Source organism: Silurus aristotelis (genome assembly GCF_946808225.1).
Source record: "Silurus aristotelis genome assembly, chromosome: 3".
NCBI classification, from domain to species: domain Eukaryota; kingdom Metazoa; phylum Chordata; class Actinopteri; order Siluriformes; family Siluridae; genus Silurus; species Silurus aristotelis.
The window spans coordinates 14,797,871-14,821,423 of NC_139576.1; the positions used below are offsets into that span (position 1 = coordinate 14,797,871).

General features: G+C 37.3%; 1 long non-coding RNA gene across 1 annotated transcript; it reads right to left on the minus strand.

Moving 5' to 3' along the window:
- Positions 1-12,223: 12,223 nt before the first annotated feature.
- Positions 12,224-19,773, minus strand: LOC310724297. Its single transcript, XR_014533030.1, has 3 exons — positions 19,515-19,773; positions 15,004-15,316; positions 12,224-14,910 (listed from the first exon to the last, which is right to left on the minus strand). It is a non-coding gene; the product is annotated as an uncharacterized lncRNA (long non-coding RNA).
- Positions 19,774-23,553: the final 3,780 nt, after the last annotated feature.

The window sequence follows — 23,553 nt, forward strand, 5'->3', positions numbered from 1 at the left end:
GAGTAACCTCTTTGTGTTTTGTGTCCTGGAATGGTGCGATGTCACAACAAGGATGCTATGTCAGTCAGTCTGCAGTAGATTATGCTGTTTTTCTGTTAAACCAGAACAGACATTGACCATGTGACACAAAGACATACAAAGCCCAAACTTCAGAGAAACTTCAGCAAAGTCTTAGGTTACACTCAGTAAAGGGCAAAGCAGGGACTGTTCCTGCTCTGTGTCATACCTAATGAAGGAATTCTGAACAACTGCTGTTAATATATGCTATAGCTAGTCTCTGTGTGCTTCAGGGGAACACTGTGACCCTCTCTGAAATTCTCTCTGTGCTGTAAAGATGCATTAACACCTTTAGCCATTAAATGAAGGAAAAAACCCTTAGCACATTGAGTACTTTCCCCTAACTCACTGCTTTGACAAGTTTAGTAATATCAGCATATCATAAGACAGAGAATTTATATATTATATTATATTATATTCACAATGTCTAATAAGCAGAGAGTGGAAGATTAAGCCTTGTGAATTGATACAGATACCATTTCATTATAACTGTGTAATTTATTCAGGACACCTTTCATTTCATTGTGTAATTTGTGTTACATGATTAGTCTCTAATCCCTACAATGTGTAGGTGTATTAATTGTGTGAAGATGATGGTGAGACAGGTGTTTTGATTTATACTGTGGCACTTATGAAAGAAAATTGTTCTTAGTTGATGTAGTTATGTGTTCATAATACTTACATTCAGGGAAGCTACTGTGACTCTCAGGGAAGTGTCTCTTGGCTGTGCCCTTGACAGGCAATAATTTTACTGTGTTCCCAACTGAGGAACAGAACAGAATGCAATGCAAACCTGAGGTACTTTCTGGTCCTTTTCAGGTAATTTCTGCTATGTGTTTACACTGCTGGCACCCCATGTTCCTTTGAACTCAATGATGAAAGTTAGGTAAGTTATGGAGGGAAAACAAAGTTTGACAGCAAACTGCAGAAATAGAATCAAAGGGGCTTATTTCTTTACATTTCTTAAAAAAGTAACCCAGACCACTTTTCTTTTTGTATGGAACTAAAGTTGGTATCAGTAAATGATATAATTGAATAAAGTGATCAGAATCTTATTTTTTTCATCAAATTTTCAGGTACACAGGAATATGTATAACTTGGCAGATCAGTGAAAAAGCATATTGTAGGAGCCATATATAGATTTTTGTTAATATTTGAACATTTATATTTTTTGTTTAAGTTAATTTTTGTTTTGGAATGTTTTAAGGTTGTTTTTTTTTAGTTTGTGCCCTTAATAAGTCATGAGGGCAATTTTATAAAGGTTTATCGAGGCGAGACTGAGGAGGGGCCAGTGCTTGCTCATACCATTATTGACTGTAACACGAGACCATAATACACAAGACTTCTTTATATACCAAGCCAAATTTATTTGTTTAAAAAATCAGCTTTTTTTCTTTTTGATGCAAAACCAGTTAGTGGTGATAATAATATCAGTAGTGATGAAGTACAGGATGAAATATAGGAGTAAACATACAGGCATACAGATAAACAATTCCTAATAATTACACAGCAAAATCCATATACAATACATTAACAGTAAATACAAAACAGAAACCTCAATTAAAATGTCTAGTGAAGACATATACATATATTGGGTGCAACAGAAATATATGTGTGCCTTCTTGTGAATTTGAACCTTAATAATGTCTTCAGCCATCCATAGCCAGAGATCAAATTTGGCTGTGCACTTTCAGTAGAGGTGATGAGAAACTCTCTTGACCCTGTCCCTCGCGCTGCACTAGCCAATCTTCTGTGTCTGTAAGCTCATAGATACCGTAGAGGGTTAAAAACAATGTGTGAGTGTGTTACACCGACTCATAAAGCAGCATAAGCAACAACCTTGGATGAAGCAGGTGATTGCTTTTCACAAGTAACAGCTGTCGTATTAATAAATAAATATATTTTGTCAAAGTCACATGAAATTGGTTGTATTTAGGTTGCTTCGTAATCGTCTCTTGGCCTTAAACGAGGTTTTTCTAAAGAGCATTTACACATGCTGTGAGATGACAGCAGAAAAAGTTTTGAAGACTAGATGTAGGTGGTGTGTTTTATTAAAAATCAAGCATTAGAATTAGAAATCAAGCTTTAAATGCTTTTTTTTTTTTTTTTTTTTTTTGGCAAAATAATAGCTGATTGCAATATATGCCAGGAAACATATTTCGGCTTCAGAGTATATTTTTGAACTTAAAAATCTCCAAATTTGAGAAAGGTTTTCTCAGGCTGCCACACAAATCCCCATGCAAGTGTAAAATCTGTTCCTCTTTCTCTAGAGGCCTGGCGTGCTGTGGTGTGTGGAGGATCAACGTCTTAACCTTGTTATAGTTTGTCCCAAATCAAAGCATTGTGGAGTGAAGGTCTGCGCTTTACCAATCAGCCAGATAACTAGAACAGCCAGCCACGCTGTGCTCCCACTAGCACACCTGTATCCATGACAACACGTGCAGCACTGCTTGCCCTGCAGCTAATGCAGGTGTTTACTGTTGGGAGAATGTGAAAATCATTCTCACACGTGAGGCCCTTACACAGAAACAGGCCATGTCACATGTGTGACCTGAGGGCTGAAATGTCCTCAAGCTTATTAACTGTTGTGGCACAAGTTTAGCATTTGTCGGTTATGTAAATATAGTACTTTTGAAAAGCAGGTACATATAAATAGACTATTGTAGTTCCGCTCATTTCCTAGTATGTATTACTAGGAAATGCGTATGTAAATAGTGTGTAATATCAGGAAATTTGACAAGCCATATTCTCTGTGTGTGTGTGGTTGGGGGGAGGGGGGAGGGGGTTGGTGTTGAACATGGAAAAGTTTTTTCTTATGCAGATGGCTGACACAGGTGCATACAGAAAAAACTGGCACCCATCCAGAAATGGATTGCAAGCAGCACACTAGAGCAAAACAAGGGAGAGACAGAGACAGAAGAAGAGAGAATGTGGAAATAGGAAAAGGAAGACAAGATAGACAGAGGCAGAAAATGAGAGAGGCAGACAGCAGCAGACTGACTGTCTGTCTAGATTGGTAATGGTGGTGGAAAGCTGGCTTTGAAAAAAACAAAAAACAAAAAACAAAAAATCACATGCACTATAAATCCCCCAACCAACCATCCCCCCCAAACCTCCTGCATGGCTTTGGCAGACAGACAGAAATGCATTAGCACTGGGACTAAAAATAAAGGGCTACTCAGATTCCATGCCTGTCCTCCATTCGACTATTCATTGTATTGACAACCCACAGTTACAATATGTACATGCTCACTTCATTTAACATAATTATAGACATGCATTATTTTATTTTTTTACGATTTTTTTTTTTTTTTTATCATTTATTTTATTTAAAGAATCATGATAAGCATACTGTATATGGCCCTAAAATTAGACAAAAGAAGCGTTGTCCTGAAAAGCACTGTGTATTCAAGAGCGATGCTATACAATATGTTCTGGTTTATATAGTACTTTTTTTTTCATAATACCAGCTAAACATATAACTTATAAATACTTGCATAGAGGTTACAGCTGTAACATAGAAGCAGGATATTTTACTCATGATCAGGCCAGTAGGTTTCTTCCAGTCTCCCAAGGTTCTTTCAGCAGACACACCAGGCAGGCTGTGGTACATTGGAAATCAATGAGGGCTTGTATAAAGCCTGAAGCTTTTACCCAGACATAAGTGAAAGGGGGTCTGGGGTGTGGTGGGGAGGTGCCTCAGAACAAGGGGAGGTGAGCTAAACAGTTCGAAATACATGGCTACAAGAGGCATACAGAGGAAAGGTCATCAGGTTAGGCTTTATTAAACGACATAAGCAGTGTGATCACTTGTCTGAGCAGCGTTGTAAAACTGGAGCCTACAATCAATCAGAGTGGTAAAATAAAGCTTGTGTAAGCTATCATCATGTTATGACTGCTATATCAGCACACTTCTAATTTATCGGATACACCGTATAACCAAAGGTTTGATGATGCCTGGCAGTCACACCATTACCATTAGGTGACTCTGATATAACAGAAGTATACTAAGCTACAAATGCAGCTATCTTGGCATTCAGAAAATGTAATTATACAACCTTTTTCGAAAAAAAAAAAAATTATTGATCTTGACTTTGACAATTTTATTTTCAATGCTATAATGCTTTTGTTCAGATCAGATGTCATGAAGGCCTTAGGCTGTCATAAAGTATTAGGCATGTTAACATTAAGCCATTAAGCAAGTTTTTTTACTCAGATCCCAACCTTTTCTTGACTCTTTGGACAAATGTTGATTACAAATTATATACTTATCCTTAATAGCTTTTCAAATGACTTTCTGGTTATGTATAAAATACTCAGGCTATCTGACTGATTTAGTTTCATGATTCTTTTGAATAATCTCATATTAATTTACACCTCAGTTCTGTTGAATGCTCATTTATTACAAGAAAGATTTCATACATTTTCTTTAACAGCAAGCACTGTCAGTAGTTTTTGTTGCAGGATTTATATTAATGTGCTCACTCATTTCTATAGGAACAACTTACACAACTACATACAGTGAGGAAAATAAGTATTTGAACACCCTGCTATTTTGCAAGTTCTCCCACTTAGAAATCATGGAGGAGTCTGAAATTTTCATCGTAGGTGCATGTCCACTGTGAGAGACATAATCTAAAAAAAAAAATCCAGAAATCACAATATATGATTTTTAAACTATTTATTTGTATGATACAGCTGCAAATAAGTATTTGAACACCTGTCTATCAGCTAGAATTCTGACCCTCAAAGACCTGTTAGTCTGCCTTTAAAATGTCCACCTCCACTACATTTATTATCCTAAATTAGATGCACCTGTTTGAGGTCGTTAGCTGCATAAAGACACCTGTCCACCCCATACAATCAGTAAGAATCCAACTACTAACATGGCCAAGACCAAAGAGCTGTCCAAAGACACTAGAGACAAAATTGTACACCTCCACAAGGCTGGAAAGGGCTACGGGGAAATTGCCAAGCAGCTTGGTGAAAAAAGGTCCACTGTTGAAGCAATCATTAAAAAATGGAAGAAGCTAAACATGACTGTCAATCTCCCTCGGACTGGGGCTTCATGCAAGATCTCACCTCGTGGGGTCTCAATGATCCTAAGGAAGATGAGAAATCAGCCCAGAACTACACAGGAGGAGCTGGTCAACGGCCTGAAAAGAGCTGGGACCACCGTTTCCAAGGTTACTGTTGGTAATACACTAAGACGTCATGGTTTGAAATCATGCATGGCACGGAAGGTTCCCCTGCTTAAACCAGCACATGTACAGGCACGTCTTAAGTTTGCCAATGACCATTTGGATGATCCAGAGGAGTCATGGGAGAAAGTCATGTGGTCAGATGAGACCAAAATAGAACTTTTGGGTCATAATTCCACTAAACATGTTTGAAGGAAGAAAAATGATGAGTACCATCCCAAGAACACCATCCCTACTGTGAAGCATGGGGGTGGTAGCATTATGCTTTGGGGGTGTATTTCTGCACATGGGACAGGGCGAATGCACTGTATTATGGAAAGAAGGACAGGGGCCATGTATTGCGAGATTTTGGGGAACAACCTCCTTTCCTCAGTTAGAGCATTGAAGATGGGTCGAGGCTGGGTCTTCCAACATGACAATGACCTGAAGCACACAGCCAGGATAACCAAGGAGTGGCTCTGTAAGAAGCATATCAAGGTTCTGGCGTGGCCTAGCCAGTCTCCAGACCTAAACCCAATAGAGAATCTTTGGAGGGAGCTTAAAGTCCGTGTTTCCCAGTGTCAGGCCAGAAACCTGACTGATCTAGAGTATATCTGTGTGGAGGAGTGGGCCAAAATCCCTCCTGCAGTGTTTGTAAACCTGGTAAAAAACTACAGGAAATGTTTGACCTCTGTAATTGCAAACAAAGGCTACTGTACCAAATATTAACATTGACTTTCTCAGGTGTTCAAATACTTATTCGCAGCTGTATCATACAAATAAATAGTTAAAAAATCATATATTGTGATTTCTGGATTTTTTTTTTAGATTATGTCTCTCACAGTGGACATGCACCTACGATGACAATTTTAGACCCCTCCATGATTTCTAAGTGGGAGAACTTGCAAAATAGTAGGGTGTTCAAATACTTATTTTCCTCACTGTACTTCACATGCATGAATTAATACCAGATTTTTTACTTGCTACCGGCATTACAGGAAAATAATGATTTCATTGGATTTGAATAATGGAATAAGAATAAATAGATTGAATTGAACAGCATGTTTCATTTAAAACCACTGGGTCATTCTGATATCTGATTGCATTTGATTTCCTGTACTTGTTGTAATTGTATTCTCATTTTGTTTTGTTTTTCTATCAGATATATTAGTATTTTTTTCTTTGATTAACAACAAATACAAGAAAACAATGTAATATTTCATTTTATCTTGCCCCTATCTGCATAGTTTAGGTCAGGTAATTAATAAACGATCCATAATCATATAACAACATCCTAAATAAATTAAGTCTCCTAAAACAACATGTACATGTGATGCTGCTTTTCAGTTTTCTTCCAAGCTGATCTGAGTTCAAGATCAAAAAGTTGCCTCTAAGGCATTCCACCTTGTCTTATCTTGGCTTGTGTGCAACATGTTTGTTTTTTGTTCCATGGAAAATCTTGTGGGATCCTGTATTAACAGCCTAATGCAGCACCATTCCAGTGCATAACTGCTTATTATCTGTTACCTCGTCATACATGAGTTCTCCATTAATGAATGAGTATTTGTTATCAGTGTGGTCCAGCTACACATTAGGAAACTCAAACATACAGCCTTGGGAATTTAACAAGGCCTGAAAGGGAGCTTATCACCTTTAAATAAAGCCAATCTCCAAAACTCTGTCGAGGAAAGTAACAGGAAAATGTACAGGTGGCTTTTTCTCTATTAAAGGAAATAATTTAACTGCCTCTAAAAATAGAAAAAAAGCTAAGTGTATAGGAAAACTGTTTAATAGATTCATTTCTATGCATAACACTTTGAACAATGCCCTGTGATCCTCTCCTGCTTTTCTGAAATGACAGTGTGGGCATGCTATTGCTCTTAAGAATACATATCTCTCAACAGATAGTTGCATGATTGCTTTATAGTATGTAAATAAGGTTTAATAATGCATTATAATTATTCAGAATGGTCCTATAGACATACTTTTTCCACCTATTCTCCACAAAGCATGCTTTAAGTCAGTTATGTGGATGCTTTAAGTCATCTATGTGTGTGAATGTTGGTAAAGAGTTTGTAAACTCATTGTATTCTCCCTGTATTCTTACTCTCCTGAAAAGATTGAGTGTCCTTTTTTGATATACAGCAGACCAGGGTCTTTTACATAACAGTTTTGCTGGCAGGATGATGCTAAAAATGGCACACTGATGTCTCCAAAGTGTCCTTGCTGTTGTCTGATCCGGCACTAACGCAACATTGTTGACGTGGTGCTACCTGTCTTTCGAAGGACAGCAAGGGCAGTTAAGCTGAACAAATTCATGCTCACTGATACACTGTGTTCCTTTGTGTTACCAAAGAGGAACACTGAGTGCCAAACAACAAATGACTCTTACATGGCAGACATAGTAGCATAGATCAAATGGAACTAAATAACTGATGACCGAGTCTGTGTTGGTTTAATTTGATTTGCCTTAGTTAAATATAAGACCTGTATATGTATTGATGAAATAAAAGCAATAGGGCAAAATGAGCAACACAGTGTGTGTGTGTGTGTGTGTGTGTGTGTGTGTGTGTGTGTGTGTGTGTGTGTGTGTGTGTGTGTGTGTGTGTGTGTGCATGTTACACCTTGCACTCCCATATTTGTAATAAGTTCTTCACTGTGGAATGACTCATTCTTTCCAGTGTAGCACTTGGAAACAAAGTTATGATACAGGTATTTATAATTTTTCCCTACTATTGACTAAGATGGAGCTAAATGTCAGTGTTTTTATTGGACTAAACATTTAACCATTGTTTGATAACGTTTAAGCAGTGTGTCTACCTTTCTGAGTACTGGATCACTTAACTGTTCAGAACAAACAGAACCACAGTGAAACACCATAGCAACACTATGGCAACAGCAAGGCAGTGAATCTCAGCATGTCCAACCATTACCTCTTCTCTGTGAACCTGGAGACTCTCAGTGATGCACATTTACACTTGCCATACAGTACATAGTAGAAGGTTCAGACTAAAGTGTTAGGAGTTAGTCTTTGTATTTCATTTATTTTACAACGTGCCAAAAAACATAACATTTATTATAGAAGGCCAGATTGAGCAAAAGGGCCACACCATGTACAGAGTATGCATAAATACAGAACTCTGTGTTCCACTGTAAACAGAATGTCCTGTCTAAATGTAAATGCAGAATGAAGTGTTTATAGAACACAGAAGAATTTTTCCAACATACAAGCCCACAACATATGTTATTTAGTGCATGTCTTTTTTTGCTTATGTTAGTCTTCCATACAAGCACAACATGCTACCATTTCACTATAATAACATTACACAACATTACACAACTACATAGCCCTGTCTCCATTTACTGTATATTGGTGTGCATGTGTGCGTGTGTGTATTTGTGTGTAGGTTATATTTCTCAGGACCTTGTTTCAAAAATAAAATATAAAAAATGAAAGCAAAATACAGGTAGAACCCATCTCATGAGGTAGATAGGGACCGGAAAAAACGGTCGTAAGTCCATCAGGTCAGTGTGTCGAGAAAAGTTTACATTAAAACATTTTTTACATAGTACAAATAAAGTAAATAACGAATTATTTATAAATATATATATATATATATATATATATATATATATATATATATATATATATATATATATATATATATATATATATATACAGTACAGGCCAAAAGTTTGGACACACCTTCTCATTCAAAGAGTTTTCTTTATTTTCATGACTATGAAAATTGTAGCGTCACACTGACGGCATCAAGGGCTATTTGACCAAGAAGGAGAGTGATGGGGTGCTGCGCCAGATGACTTGGCCTCCACAGTCACCGGACCTGAACCCAATCGAGATGGTTTTGCGGTGAGCTGGACCGCAGAGTGAAGGCAAAAGGGCCAACAAGTGCCAAGCATCTCTCGGGGAACTGCTTCAAGACTGTTGGAAGACCATTTCAGGTGACTACCTCTTGAAGCTCATCAAGAGAATGCCAAGAGTGTGCAAAGCAGTAATCAAAGCAAAAGGTGGCTACTTTGAAGAACCTAGAATATGACATTTTTCAGTTGTTTCACACTTTTTTGTTATGTATATAATTCCATATATAATTCCACATGTGTTAATTCATAGTTTCAGTGTGAATCTACAATTTTCATAGTCATGAAAATAAAGAAAACTCTTTGAATGAGAAGGTGTGTCCTAACTTTTGGTCTGTACTGTATAAATATATATATATATATATATATATATATATATATACACCCTGGTATTTTGCAAGTTCTCCCACTTAGAAATCATGGAGGGGTCTGAAATTGTTATCGTAGGTGCATGTCCACTGTGAGAGACATAATCTAAAAAAATAAATCCAGAAATCACAATGTATGATTTTTAAACTATTTATTTGTATGATACAGCTGCAAATAAGTATTTGAACACCTGAGAATGTCAATGTTAATATTTGGTACAGTAGCCTTTGTTTGCAATTACAGAGGTCAAACGTTTCCTGTAGTTTTTCACCAGGTTTGCACACACTGCAGGAGGGATTTTGGCCCACTCCTCCACACAGATCTTCTCTAGATCAGTCAGGTTTCTGGCCTGTTGCTGAGAAACACGGAGTTTGAGCTCCCTCCAAAGATTCTCTATTGGGTTTAGGTCTGGAGACTGGCTAGGCCACGCCAGAACCTTGATATGCTTCTTACAGAGCCACTCCTTGGTTATCCTGGCTGTGTGCTTCGGGTCATTGTCATGTTGGAAGACCCAGCCTCGACCCATCTTCAATGCTCTAACTGAGGGAAGGAGGTTGTTCCCCAAATCTCGCAATACATGGCCCCTGTCATCCTCTCCTTAATACAGAGAGAAATCTCTGGATTTTTTTTTATCTTTTTAGATTATGTCTCACAGTGGACATGCACCTACGATGACAATTTCAGACCCCTCCATGATTTCTGACATCCAGACTTGGAGATTTGATCCAGATCCAGATTTAAGGAAGTATTACATCTGGCAAAGATTATAACAGGAATTCCAAAAAGATGAGAAAAGAGCAAAACAGCAAATAACTGACCATAAAGTTGAAATACAAACTTTAAGGTTCAAATCATATCATTATGAAACTTTTCTTTATTGTTTGTGATCATGAAAAAAACTGTTAGTATTGTTATAAGGTTATGCAACTAACCAACCAGCCAAACAAACAAATGAACTGAGATGAACTGACCTGCCTGCTTATTTTGTACGACATAAATATGCTTAGTAGGTTGGCATCTGAGTGCATCTGTGTATTAAATCTTTAAGTGTAACACAGCAGTAAGCTGGAGGAAAGCCAGCTTTTTGCAGCTATGTGCTGGTGTGAAAACAGTGAACTTTCCTCTCATTATTCCAATTGCTTCCTCCGGATGTCCATTGAAAAAGGAGGGGGGGACATTAGCCTTCACTGCTCTACTCAGAGCATTTGGGCAACACTAACAGAAGCATCCCACAGATTTTTTTTTATGAATGGTTAGTGCTTACTACTCATCAAACAGTGCTATTAACATCGAATTAGAATTCTGATTAGTTATTTGGATGATGTTCAAATATTTTCTCCTGCAAAACAACCAGCTTTCCTGTATACTTATATCATTTCAGGCTTTTATTACAGACTCTTAATGGTGGCTGAAGAGCATTGTTTTAGCATCAGTTCATTTGTCCCTCGGGTCCTACTGAGAATGGGCTGAGCTATGTATTCTCTCCATGCCTTCCTTTCTTGCTCTCATTCATAGTATCTCTCTCCTCTTTTTCCCTCACGTGAATCCCAGAGAGCAGTGAGCAAATATGATCTGAGTTTATAATAATGTGTGTTTGTGTGTGCATGTGTGTTTGTGTGTGTGTGTGTGTGTGTGTGTGTGTGTGTGTGTGTGTGTGTGTGTGTGTGTGTGTGTGTGTGTGTGTGTGTGTGTGTGTGTGTGTGTGTGTGTGTGTGTGTGTGTGTGTGGACAGCTGGCCAAAAATCAGGGTCAGCTAATGGGAAGTCTGAAATATCCTGCTCTGAAAAAGGAAGTGAGAGTAAAAGGGAGATGTTAGGAAGTGAAATATTTATAGCAAAAAGGGAACATTGATCTGGCCTGAATATTTCCTTTAACCCTAACTGTCATTCAGGGAGCTGTCTGTTTCTGTTCTACAGCCCTGTCACACAGTCACAAAATTGAAACCTTGAGAAAAGATGAGTTTTTAAAGAAAATTTCAGGATTGAAAAAAAGATTTTTCAAATCAAAATACTGGTATTTATTGTTTATTTATTGAGTTTTAGACTAATCAGAAATGATTGAGAATTGAAATACACATATACGTGCACATTTACATACATATTCAAGGACACAAGGTTGTTTTTCTGTGTGTGGTCATATGGTGTATGAAAAGTATGTTTCCCCTCTCAGCTGTTTATGTTCCATGAAGCACCTACAAGGTTATAACCAGCGACCCTAATACTAACTGGCTTGATCAGCAAACAGTATGGAAGAAGGTCGGAAGTACCATATGTTTGCTGTAAATCATAAATTTCTAATCAGCTGCTTGTAATCAGTACATTGCAGTGTAAATCTCCTCTTCTGTGACATGTTTTGCTCCCTATCTGTTGCCGTAGTGCCCTCTCTCGGGGTCTGGCTTATTTGTCGACCTCCATTGCTAAGGAATACACATTATCTTACAGAAACATGTACTATATGTGGACCTCTCTTTAGATTCCTAGCCATATGTACTCATTCTAATGCATTGAAGAGCAAAGCTTTTTTACAAAGAACACTGTGTGCAGTGTTGCTAATTGGGGCCACAACGAAGCCTCCACTTCTAAACTCTTACAACCAGAAACAACACTAGGATACAGGTTGAAATATATAAGGATATTTTATTGTCTTCTACTTCATTAATTCTGACTGGAGATCGTCAGAGGAGAGTGATGAGATACTAAAATAATGTAAAAAAATCTCTAAAAACTAGTGCCATATGTTCCCAGTAGCATGAAGGCTATTATAATAGCACATAGGAACTAAATGTAGAGTGGGTTGTTCAAAACGCTAGGTTTAAGGTTAGATTTTTTTACTAATCAACCAACCAGGCAGGATTTTCTTATTTATTCAATAAAAATCAAAACACTACAGAAGATTGACATGTGAAGTTTAAGTGTCTTCAACTATGGTTTCGTACTTTTATCACCCAATATGATAGTATGTATTAATGCTTAGTCACTTAGCTGTGGAAATAACATATTTGTTAAATACAGTTTTAGCTCATGTTAATGTCAGACACTATGTAAGTTTTCCACTTAGCCCATTCTTTCTGGTTTAGCTTAGCTAGTTTTATTTTTTAATATCAATTGCATTATTCTGAAAATGTTTTTGAAGTGACATATCTGTAATTGTTAATGTTTGCATGACTTGGAAAAAGCTCTTTTTTATTTAATGTTTTAATGAAAAGAAACACCAATATGTTTGCGAGGAAATTATTTCTGCTCAGGATTTTACTTTGTGGCTTTTAGGAAATTACAGACATATTTACGTAAATTTAAGGTACAAACCTAGCTGTATCTACATGTCATTTAAAATAAAAATATAATTTATCAGGTGGATTTTGTCATAAATTTGCCAGACAAAATTTAGAAATATTAGGAACTACTAAGTAACACTGCCATTTCCCCCTACTACATAGTCTAAACCAACCTTATATCTGAGGCATCACAGCACAGACTGCAAGCAGAAGACAATTCACTGATTTTTCATTCTCACATTGGTGCAAATTCAAAATCTGTATTGTTGAAAGATTTATGATCAAACTCTTGATGTCACCCAAATGAGGATGGGTTCCCCTTTTGAGTCTGGTTCCTCTCAAGGTTTCTTCCTCATAACATCTAAGGGAGTTTTTCCTTGCCACAGTCTGCTCATCAGGGATAAATGCACACCATTCACCTTGACTGTTGATTTCTGTAAAGCTGCTTTGAGACAATGTCTGTTGTGAAAAGCGCTATAAAAATAAACTTGACTAGATGTGTCATTTATGTGCTTATTCTCAGGAGCTAGTAAATATAACACAAGTAACTGTATTGACTGACAGATTGAGAAAAAAAAATTTCTTTGCCACTTATATGTGATCATATAATGTTGACTGGCCCAGTGATTTCCACTCTTGTGCAGTTTCAAATAATTAGGAATGATGAATTGCTGTGCTTGATCACTGCTGACATTACTCTACATCTCACGTTCTGTTATGAATATGGATATAGGCTCTACAATGTAGCATGCATATCATCTTTTTCACATTCACCAACATACAACCACATACAAAGAAGTGGAAGAGCAAAGCCAAATCAGAGTAATTACTGTGTTTGGTGTGAAAAAGGCTTTAGGCTTAGCACATCTTTTAAAATAATAATACAATGGCTTGTGGTCCAACAGCTAATTATGTTGTTGAAGCTAAAGTCGTTTTCATTTTGTGCAATTTCTGCAATAAGAGTAAAATAAAGATAACAGAGCGTAATGCTATAGCAGCAGATTTTTTGTATTAACCAAAGAATACCACCCCATTTTTAGTTTAGCGGTCCATTTAGCAGTATTAGTAGCAGTTTAGCAGTATATTGATTGTTGTGCAACATTTACAAAACAACGTAGATTTGAGTTAATAAAGTTCATTTGAAAGCAATTTTGGGTTACTATTAAAATGCAATGTGCAATGTCCTCGGTCCTAAAGAAAAGACAACTAAACTAAACAGAAATAATCTTCCTTCCATAGCCCTGACCCTGGAGTCCTTTTTAAGAACAAAAAAAAGAAAAAAAAAAAAATTTGTTATATATAAGCCTATACCGAAAATTTTTTTGATTTTTTCATTCAAGATTATTCTTTTTATGCAATATTATATAAAGTTTCTGAAATATGACAAGTTTGTGTGAATTACCTGTTACTACAAACACAAAATGTTCCCTCTTTGTTTTCAGTTCTTACACAAGGTGCTACTATTGTAGGTATTCTAAGTTACCAATAGGCGTTAATAAATGTGTGCGATACCCTGCAGAGGATGTTACTGAATTAATAACTCTCAAATGATTATTCCGTTATTCATATTCAAGTATTTTATTAAGTAGCTACAATGAATTATTCAGTAACTTAAGTCAAATTAATAAAAAAGGGGTGTACTATAGATTTTCCTACTGTACCCAGCTCCAGATTTCTCAGAATGTTTTTATATTGTTTTTTACCTTTATTATTATTATTATTTTTTTTTACAGCATATCTCCTATTATAAACCTTCCAGCATTTATTTTTCATTTTCATAATTTTCATAGTGGTAGAATTATCAATAATGATGAGAGATTGATATGTCTCTGCCAGTAAGTGATGGCTGAAGGATAGGGCTTCTTTTGTCTGCCTTCCCATTCAGCGGATGCCACAGATGGACAAGGAGAGGGGGATGGGAGAGAGAGACAGACAGCAGTGAGCTAGAGACGTATTCGTTTCATCCATCATCACATGCTCTGTTCATGCATGGCACACAGTCATTTACCGTTATGTATGTTTTCGTTCCACAATGTTCAGTTCCGCAGCTTCTAAACCTTCTTCATTATTTGCAACTTCACAAACATCATTGTTACACTTCATGGATGGTGTCCAAACTCCAGCAGGTGTTGCTAAGGGCAAATCACAAACCTGAGAGAACACCAGCAGGTAACAAAAAAAAAAAACATAAAAAAAAAACATGGAAGCTGTCAGGGAAAACAATCAGAACTTTAGTGTAATTACATGAAGAATAATGGGTGAGAACATGAAACAATGTAAGCTAATGTCAGGAGACAGGAACAGAAAGACTGACCAAATATGATATATAAAAGAGACATACAAAGACATACAAAATGTGATCCAGCAGTCTCTGTGTTCCTATAATCTGTGTGAAAACATGATAAATACATGTCTCTTTATTTTGCCTGTTCTGGTCCATTTGATATTCAAACATTGGCAGGTGACCCCCATATTGAGCAGACTTGAAGATAATATCAACAGGAACATGCTGTTGTGTCCACAAAGGTTAGTCAGGCGAGCAGTCCACACCCAAATCCTGGAACACACACACACACACACACACACACACACACACACACACACACACATACACACACATACACACACATACACACACATACACACACACACACACACACATACACAGATTGAGGAGATGTGACAAGTCTTGCCATTGTGAGGAGTTGAAAATGACAGTAGTGCAGTGTGACAAGCATGAAAGCACAATAATTATTGTCATTCCAGTCACAGCTTCATTCGGATAATTTTGTTTTTTGCCCTTGTAGAGGGCAATGTGTTTCTGAGCAACAAAAGGGCAACAGAACGAAATGTCCAGTGCTAGACTGTGTCATTCAATCAGGAAACCTGAACTTCATCAAGCTTGTCCTCACATACGCCTCTGAGATTTTTCTTTCTTCCTCAAAAACCACACATCCTTAGAAAGCAAAAGAGCATCACCTCACCCAACTTTTTCCACAAAGCTTGAGATGCTTTCAAAAGAAAAATTAGTTGAACACTGTTTACTTTGTCTACATGGAGCATGCTTTTTTCACAGTGAAAGAAGATGAAATATGATAGTTGTCAAAATGGCAGCTAAGAGTCAGATCAAAGTATAAGGTGTTATCATGATTGATGGCTAGAAACAAGACAAACACTGAAAGATGCATATTGATGGATTTTCTGTTCATATACTTCTTCATACTGCAGTCTGTAGATGTGTTTATGTTCCCCAATGGGGCTGCAGCCGGAGGGTGAGTTTGCTTAATTATTTATTTAGCCCCCTTCCCCCCTACATCACTACCTCACACAATAAAACATTAATTCCCCAAAGAGCCATGTTCACCCCAACCCCCTTACTCAGAGTGTTCCTCATACACACACAGACACACACCTGCTAATAGCAATCCTTTGTGACAGAGATCAGTTCCTGGACAGATCGTAGTAAGGCGCTAAGCTGGGGTTCTGGTCTCTGTTTGTTTGTTTGTTTGTCTGTCTGTCTGCATGTATGTGTGTCTGTTTGTCTGTCTGTCTGCATGTATGTGTGTCTGTTTGTCTGTCTGTCTTTGCAGCTGGCGGCCTACATTTTTATATATAGTATATATGTATGTCTGTGTCAGGCTGCAGACGCGGAAGCCGATATAGTCCGATCATTGTCCTTTTATTTCAACAACCGTACAACACAAAAACACTCATAAGCCGTTGAAAACAACAAACAAAGACATCCGCTCGAGACGCGTTGTCCGCTATGAGTTCGAATGTCCCAAGCATAATCCATAAAGCCTTCGGCAATGAGTAATCCAAGTCGGAAGTGGAATTCGCATATACAGCCGGCGGTCGAGCAGCCACGCGATTGTCCAGCTTGACAATATAACGACCGACAGCCTGTGACTCAAGAACGTGAGTTTATGTAGTCTGATCTTTCATGAGCCACAGCTGTCGGTAATCTTGGGAAGCAGCGTGACTGCTATCGAGGGGGGCGTGGCAGGGTGGATCTCTGACAGCTACAGACGGGGGCGTGGCAGGGTGAATCCCTGACAGCTACAGAGTGGGGCGTGGCAGGGTGAATCCCTGACAGTCTGTATGTATGGCATGTATGTATCTGCATGTATTTCAGTTTGTTTGTATGGTCTTTTTTCTATATATACAGGATGTCTGTCTGTTTGATTGTCTGTCTTTATGTATGTATGTGTGTATGTATGTATGTATGTATGTATGTATGTATGTATGTATGTATGCATGCATGTATGTATGTATGTATATATGATTGTTATTCTGTCTATATTTCTGCCTATCTGTCTGCCATTTATGTTCCAGTGCAAGTATGAATTTCATATACAGTATATGTCTATGAATGCATTCATCTTCTTCACTATGAGCTCTATAAAGAGGTCACAAATAATTTATTTCATACAAAATGAATCAAATATGTCCACAGTATAACTATTATATATTAACTACTATATATTATATATTATAACTAACTATATATTGGCTCTCCTCAGTTTTTACAAATACAAATCTGTGCCCATCCTATGTACTAAATCAGGGCTATTTCTTCTAAGTATCTAAGTATCCTAACTTAGCACAAATGTGTCACATAGCTGCTCTGCATCCTTGAACTCTGAGTCCAACTTTGTCTCCTACACTGGATTTCTAATTGTTACATCCTTGAACGTCAATGGAAATGCTAAATATGAAAAGACACAATTTGTTTCTAGCTAATAGCAAAACCTAACTGTTAACTTCATGTATGAGATATAAAAAAGTTGTGATTGTAATAATGTCTCATTTCTCACAGAACTAACAAAAATACCACAGTGAGTAATTAACACCATAATCACTAAGCACCTCGCAAATATTTCAGTAATATTAACGTTAACATTTAAAAATAAAATTATGTATATATGTATATGTATATATAAAATACATAAAAAATACACACACACATATATATATATATATATATATATATATATATATATATATATATATATATATATATATATATATATATATATATATATATATATATATTACATGGTTTCTTAGTGTTTATAATTGAGATCCACTGACTAAACTGAATTCATCAGCATTCGCTTTCTATTTTAAGGCAGTTGTTAAAATAAAAAAAAAACATTAAAGTAGCAAAGAAATGGCTTAAACAGCTTAACATCATAAATGCAGGATTTGTCAGGAAGAGCAGTAGACAGGACAATTAATGACAGGGTTGCCAGATTTGCATTTTTATGGCAAATTGTCCTAGTTAACTAATCCACAGTGGCCAAGAACATTTAGCAAATAATCAGAAACAAATCTAGTACAGTTTTACAAGCAAATGTACTGTACATTCATACAGTGTGTACAGAAAAACACAATGATACTCTGTATGCTGAATGATTGTAGGCTACACAAAAAATTCCCTAGATAGTCGTATAGCCTACATAAGCCAAGTGAGATAGTCACTCGACCTCATTTTGTTTGACATTATATAGTTATTAATGTCTTTCCACATCAAAACCTCCAAGAAAATTATTTTTGAAGCTGCTCTTACATTCAGCACTCACACATACACACACACACACACACACACACACACACACACACACACACACACACACACACATACACACACACTCTGATGGGACATTAACTGTAGCAATACGGTACATTAGTGTATTAAACATGAATGAATGCCGGCCTAATTGATTTCCCAGTAACAAACATCATATGCACAATTCACGTCTGAGAGATAATGACATAATATCCATTCAAAAGGGCACAATGCGATTTATGTTCTTATTGTCACATCACAAATCACTTTTATGGGAAATCAGCCTGTAGGAGTGCAGGAGAGCAGGTGCAGTATCACCCTCCTTAAGATGAATCTATATTTCTGTCTTTTATATCCGACTCACAAATTTGTTTATTTCCCTGTTACACAATCTAACCATTGGAGGCTGCTCTGTGCGGTCTAGGCTTGGGACCCCAGGGGGGAAAGAGGGGTTAAATGTAGATTAAATGTAGAACAGGAAAGTGCAGAGACATGAGAAAAGGCAATACCATGGAGCAAAAGTAGAGCAGTAGCGATAGAAATTAAGGTCGAATGGCAGGGGTCAGGGAATTATAGAGACTCGAGGCTCTTATGGTCTTAATATAGATGAAGAACATTCCCTATAAAACAAATACACAACCACTGATTTTATCATCTGAAAATGGTGAGAGAGAAAGCAAACTAGAGCAAAAACAAGAGAAAAAAGAAACAAAGCAAGTTATGCAAAACAGTTACACAATCCATTCAGTCGGTAAAAAGTAAACTTCTTCGGTTTCAATTTTGTCCTTTCTTTTGCTCTTTGGCTTCTGGCCCAATATGACAGAACATAAACAACTTCCTTTCCATCACAAACACTGCATTAGAACATATTCCTACCATTTCTTCTGGCTAATATATCAGCCACTAGTATGCACAGTTGATAGATAACTTCAATGTGTTCTGGTCCCACTTAATGTTTTTCTTAAATAAAAAAAAAAACCTAAATAATTTCAGAGCTCTTCCCGTGGGCTCACCACCTGCAGGAGGGACCGTAAGGGACGGTGCTGTGAGGATTGGGCAGCAGTCAAAGGCGGGGGCCTGCTTAGACTGCTGCCCCCGCGACCAGAATTACAGATAAGCGGGAGAAAATGAATGAATGAATGAATTTCAGAGCTAACACATGACAAGCTGCTTTATTACTCACTTGGGTGTTTACTAAAGGTAAGCTGTTTATCTAGTGGAGGATATGGTTCATTTCAAGCTGGATTTGTGTTAAATAGTCTCCAACATTAGTGCTAGCCTAGACTGTGCAATTGCCCCCAACAGCAGCCACATACCCGCATCTGCGAAAGAAAGTGAACCTTATAGCTGCAGCAGAGTGGTAACAAGTGGGAAAGACCTAGTTATGGGACAGGAAGAAAGTGGATACATTCCACAGGCTTGTCTGAGCAAGGAAAGACAGAGAATCAGACACTAAGAAAGGGAGGGCAAGTGGTTAATTCTCACATTATACTCCCATTTCTCCAGAAAAGTATAACTGCCAGTGAAGTCTAAGATAAATAACTTGTTTAATATCAAACTCAATCCCTGACCACATTCCTGCCAAACACCTTCTGTCAAAATAATAAAACAGTCACTCAGGAACTTTTAACCAAAAGCACACGTGAGCATTATACCTTATGAACATCTCAGCTATGTTTTTATTTTACTTACACAGGCTTTTTTTTTCATGTTTTTGTACAACGATGGGTGGATGTTTGTTTTTGTGGTCAGCACTGGACTTTTATTTGCATGTGTGGGTGTGTGAAAAATGGGTGAAAATATTTTCAAGCTTTACAAGGTAAATCTCCCGCATATTCGTGCAATTTACATAGTTCCCGTAAACTGGGACGCAGGGTGGAGAAAAACATGCACACCTGCAAGTGCACTCCCACACATCGGTGACTACACACTCACACACACACAAATACACACAACACAGGTGAGGTGTGCGAATATCCTGGCCCAGTCACACCCCTTGCTGCTGATGATGCTTGTTCTGGGAAAGACAACAAAGAGAGAGAGAGAGAGAGAGAGAGAGAGAGAGAGAGAGAGAGAGAGAGAGAGAGAGAGAGAGAGAGAGAGAGAGAGAGAGAGAGAGAGAGAGAGAGAGAGAGAGAGAGAGAGAGAGAGAGAGGTTTTTTTTTGTTTTTTTCAGAGAGAAGGATGGGAAAAGAGGGAGCAACTATGAGCTCACCTCCTGAATTCCTGCCAAACTGACATTGACTCATCCCACACAGGACCTGCTCAGGTGTGTGTGTGTGTGTGTGTGTGTGTGTGTGTGTGTGTGTGTGTGTGTGTGTGTGTGTGTGTGTGTGTGTCCCATGAGTCCTTTGTTTGTACCTGTCTATGCTGTTGCTTCTTCTTTATTATTGTTCCGCACTTCATAAGCAGTTTTGCAGTTTTATTGAACCCTAAGGCTCCTTGTGCCATCGTATTAAACTTCTTTGAAGAGTGTGTGCATCAAAGTGTTCTCAGACAGTAAAACAATCGAATATTCACATAACAGAAACATTATACTAATGCTTACACAATGCAACATTCAGGAGGTGTGTTCCTTCTTTCTTCCACTGGTAATCAGCAGAGCATCCTATTCATCTGCTTGACAGATAGCACACAAACAAAGGAAGCACACAACATTTTTATATTGCAGACTGCATGTTGGAAGTTCTTCTTTCCTTGCAGTGTGGTTTTGTTTAGGATCAGTCTATGTGGCTTTTGAAGTAAGTCAGTGTTTTCCTTCCTCCCATGGCTAATCAGCAGAAAAACAGACTACAGCCTCTAACTGAATTTTTACTCTGCCATATGGCATTTTCTTATATTTCTGTCCTCTAATATTTGTTTCCATAAAGTGTATTGCAGAGTGATTATGTGTCTTAATATGAAGATTTAAAACACTTATAATTGGGCATAATCATTCCGCCAAAATCTTCATTGTATACCATAATTACACCCATTAAAATATCAATAAATCCTGTAAGTAAAAAAATAGAATATATTTATTTAGAATATATATAGAATATATAATAATAACCATTAAAACCATAACAGTAATATTTTCTTTCATAAACATTTCAAGCAAATAAAAAAATCCAGTTTTCAGATCTATTGTTCAGTCCATTGGTATCTTTAATGCACACATGTAAAATCAATTTGATCATCCATCACAAAAGAGAAAACCAAAGAGCTTTTAACACAAAAGTTACAAATGGTTGTTGACCTGCACAGGTCAGGTAATGGATAGGACAAAATACATGCACTTAAAATAGTTTTGTAGCTAGTAGACCAAGGGCTCTTATAAAGATTTATAGAATCATGAAACCTGCTCAGGATCATGATATTTTATCTCAGGGACCCGATTCCCTTTACCATGAGGTTAATTCTGTGGATCATTTAGCAAGTTAATGTTGGCTCCTGACTGGTGCAATAGAAAAGCGTTTGCTCTATTGTCAGGAGATCACGGTGATGCTGTGGCCATAAATGCTTCCAGATTAACGGATAAATGGTTTTTCACACCTGATGTCTTTGGAGTGCAATCCTAATAAAATGCTGAGGTCTAATTTGAAGAGTACAAACAGCAATAATCTCTTCCATTGTAGGTGTCTTCAGCCTAAAAAAACATGCTCAGTGTTCAGAGATTCTTTTATCCTCGCTGAAAACTAAACACATGAATAATACTTGAAAAAAATGCATACACAGTTAATGTATGTACTTAATCTCAAAGTTCACAAATTTTTCAGTTTTTCTTTAATTTGTGAAGAAAGAATGCCGATAATTCTGGTACCGATGTGTATGTACTTCACCATCTGTGATCCTCACTCTTCCAATTTTCCCAGCTCTTCTCTATTTTTCCACAACTCCTACATTCCAATCTTCACAAAAGAAAAAAAAAAGGAGGATTCATCATTTTTAGAGTGAAACGCTTTCCACCCAGAGCCAAAATGATCTGTTATTTTTCTCACCAACATTTTTGTGTGCATTCCTCATACCATAAACTGTTATTTTCAGTCAAGGCTGCTGGGTAAAGTGAAAAAGACATTTCAGAATTTGTCATCCGATCAATCTGTAACTAACGAGAGGACATTTAGAAATAGATCTTGCTTTAACGTTTAACAATTTAACATCATTGTGTGGCTGGCGCACTGACCCACACTCACACAACATGTAATGGACTAGACCTCTTTAATTTCAGGAAACATTCCATTTGTTTGTGTGTCCTCCCCCACTGACAACTCCTGTGGTCCCTGTGGAAAGGCGAGGACAAGAGATTCTCCCTTACACACAAACACAGGCAAATCACTTTAAGTACGTTTTCTCAAATTAACATATGGCTTAAGACGGAGGTTGCCAAATGTAATATATATATATAAAGAAAATTATAAAACACTGTTGATATAAAGGCTTGTGTAAAACTCCTTGGCGTCATAAATGATTGAATCTTGCTTAGCTTGCTAGGTATTTTTATTCATTCATAATTCATTCACTCATTTAATCTTTCCAGGATAAGCTCTGGGTATATTGGGTTTGAGGCAAAAAAAAAATAAACCCACCCTGGATGGGATCCCAGTCTATCACAGGGCAACATGCACACATGCACATTAACAGTAAACTTGGGGTACTCATATATTTATATTGCTAAATTGTAAATTCAGCATAACCACTTAAGCTTATGCTGCTTGTGGGTAGCCCTACCTTACACAAATCTCACTTATTAATATATGCCACATATCTGAGTATTTCTGTCTTCGCATAGCTGAAGGTAGGTGTTAGTGAGTTACCAATGCTATTCATCCACTGTGCTCTTCTAAGGTCATATGCTGAGCAACTACGACACCATCTATTACCTATTAGCATTTAATACAACAAATTAGTGAACATAAGTGACCCAAAAAAAGCAATGTATATTGAAAGAGCCATGAGTAATGACATTCTTGGCAAATTCAGTGAAAATTCCACCTGAAATCTGTGCCCAAGGCTCCTCCACCTCACAGAGAGCTGGAGCAAGTCAGCAACATGATTAATAGAATCGATTACATACTGAAACCCTGGTTAGGATTTGATGTTTGCAAAGTTAAATGCTTTGTTATTACTTAGAGGCAATGATATATACTAGCATCAGAACAGGCTAATATTAATTAATTTATTATATATGTTATTTAATAAAACATGGGGACTTGAAAAATCTTAGCCCTGGCTCCATCTAC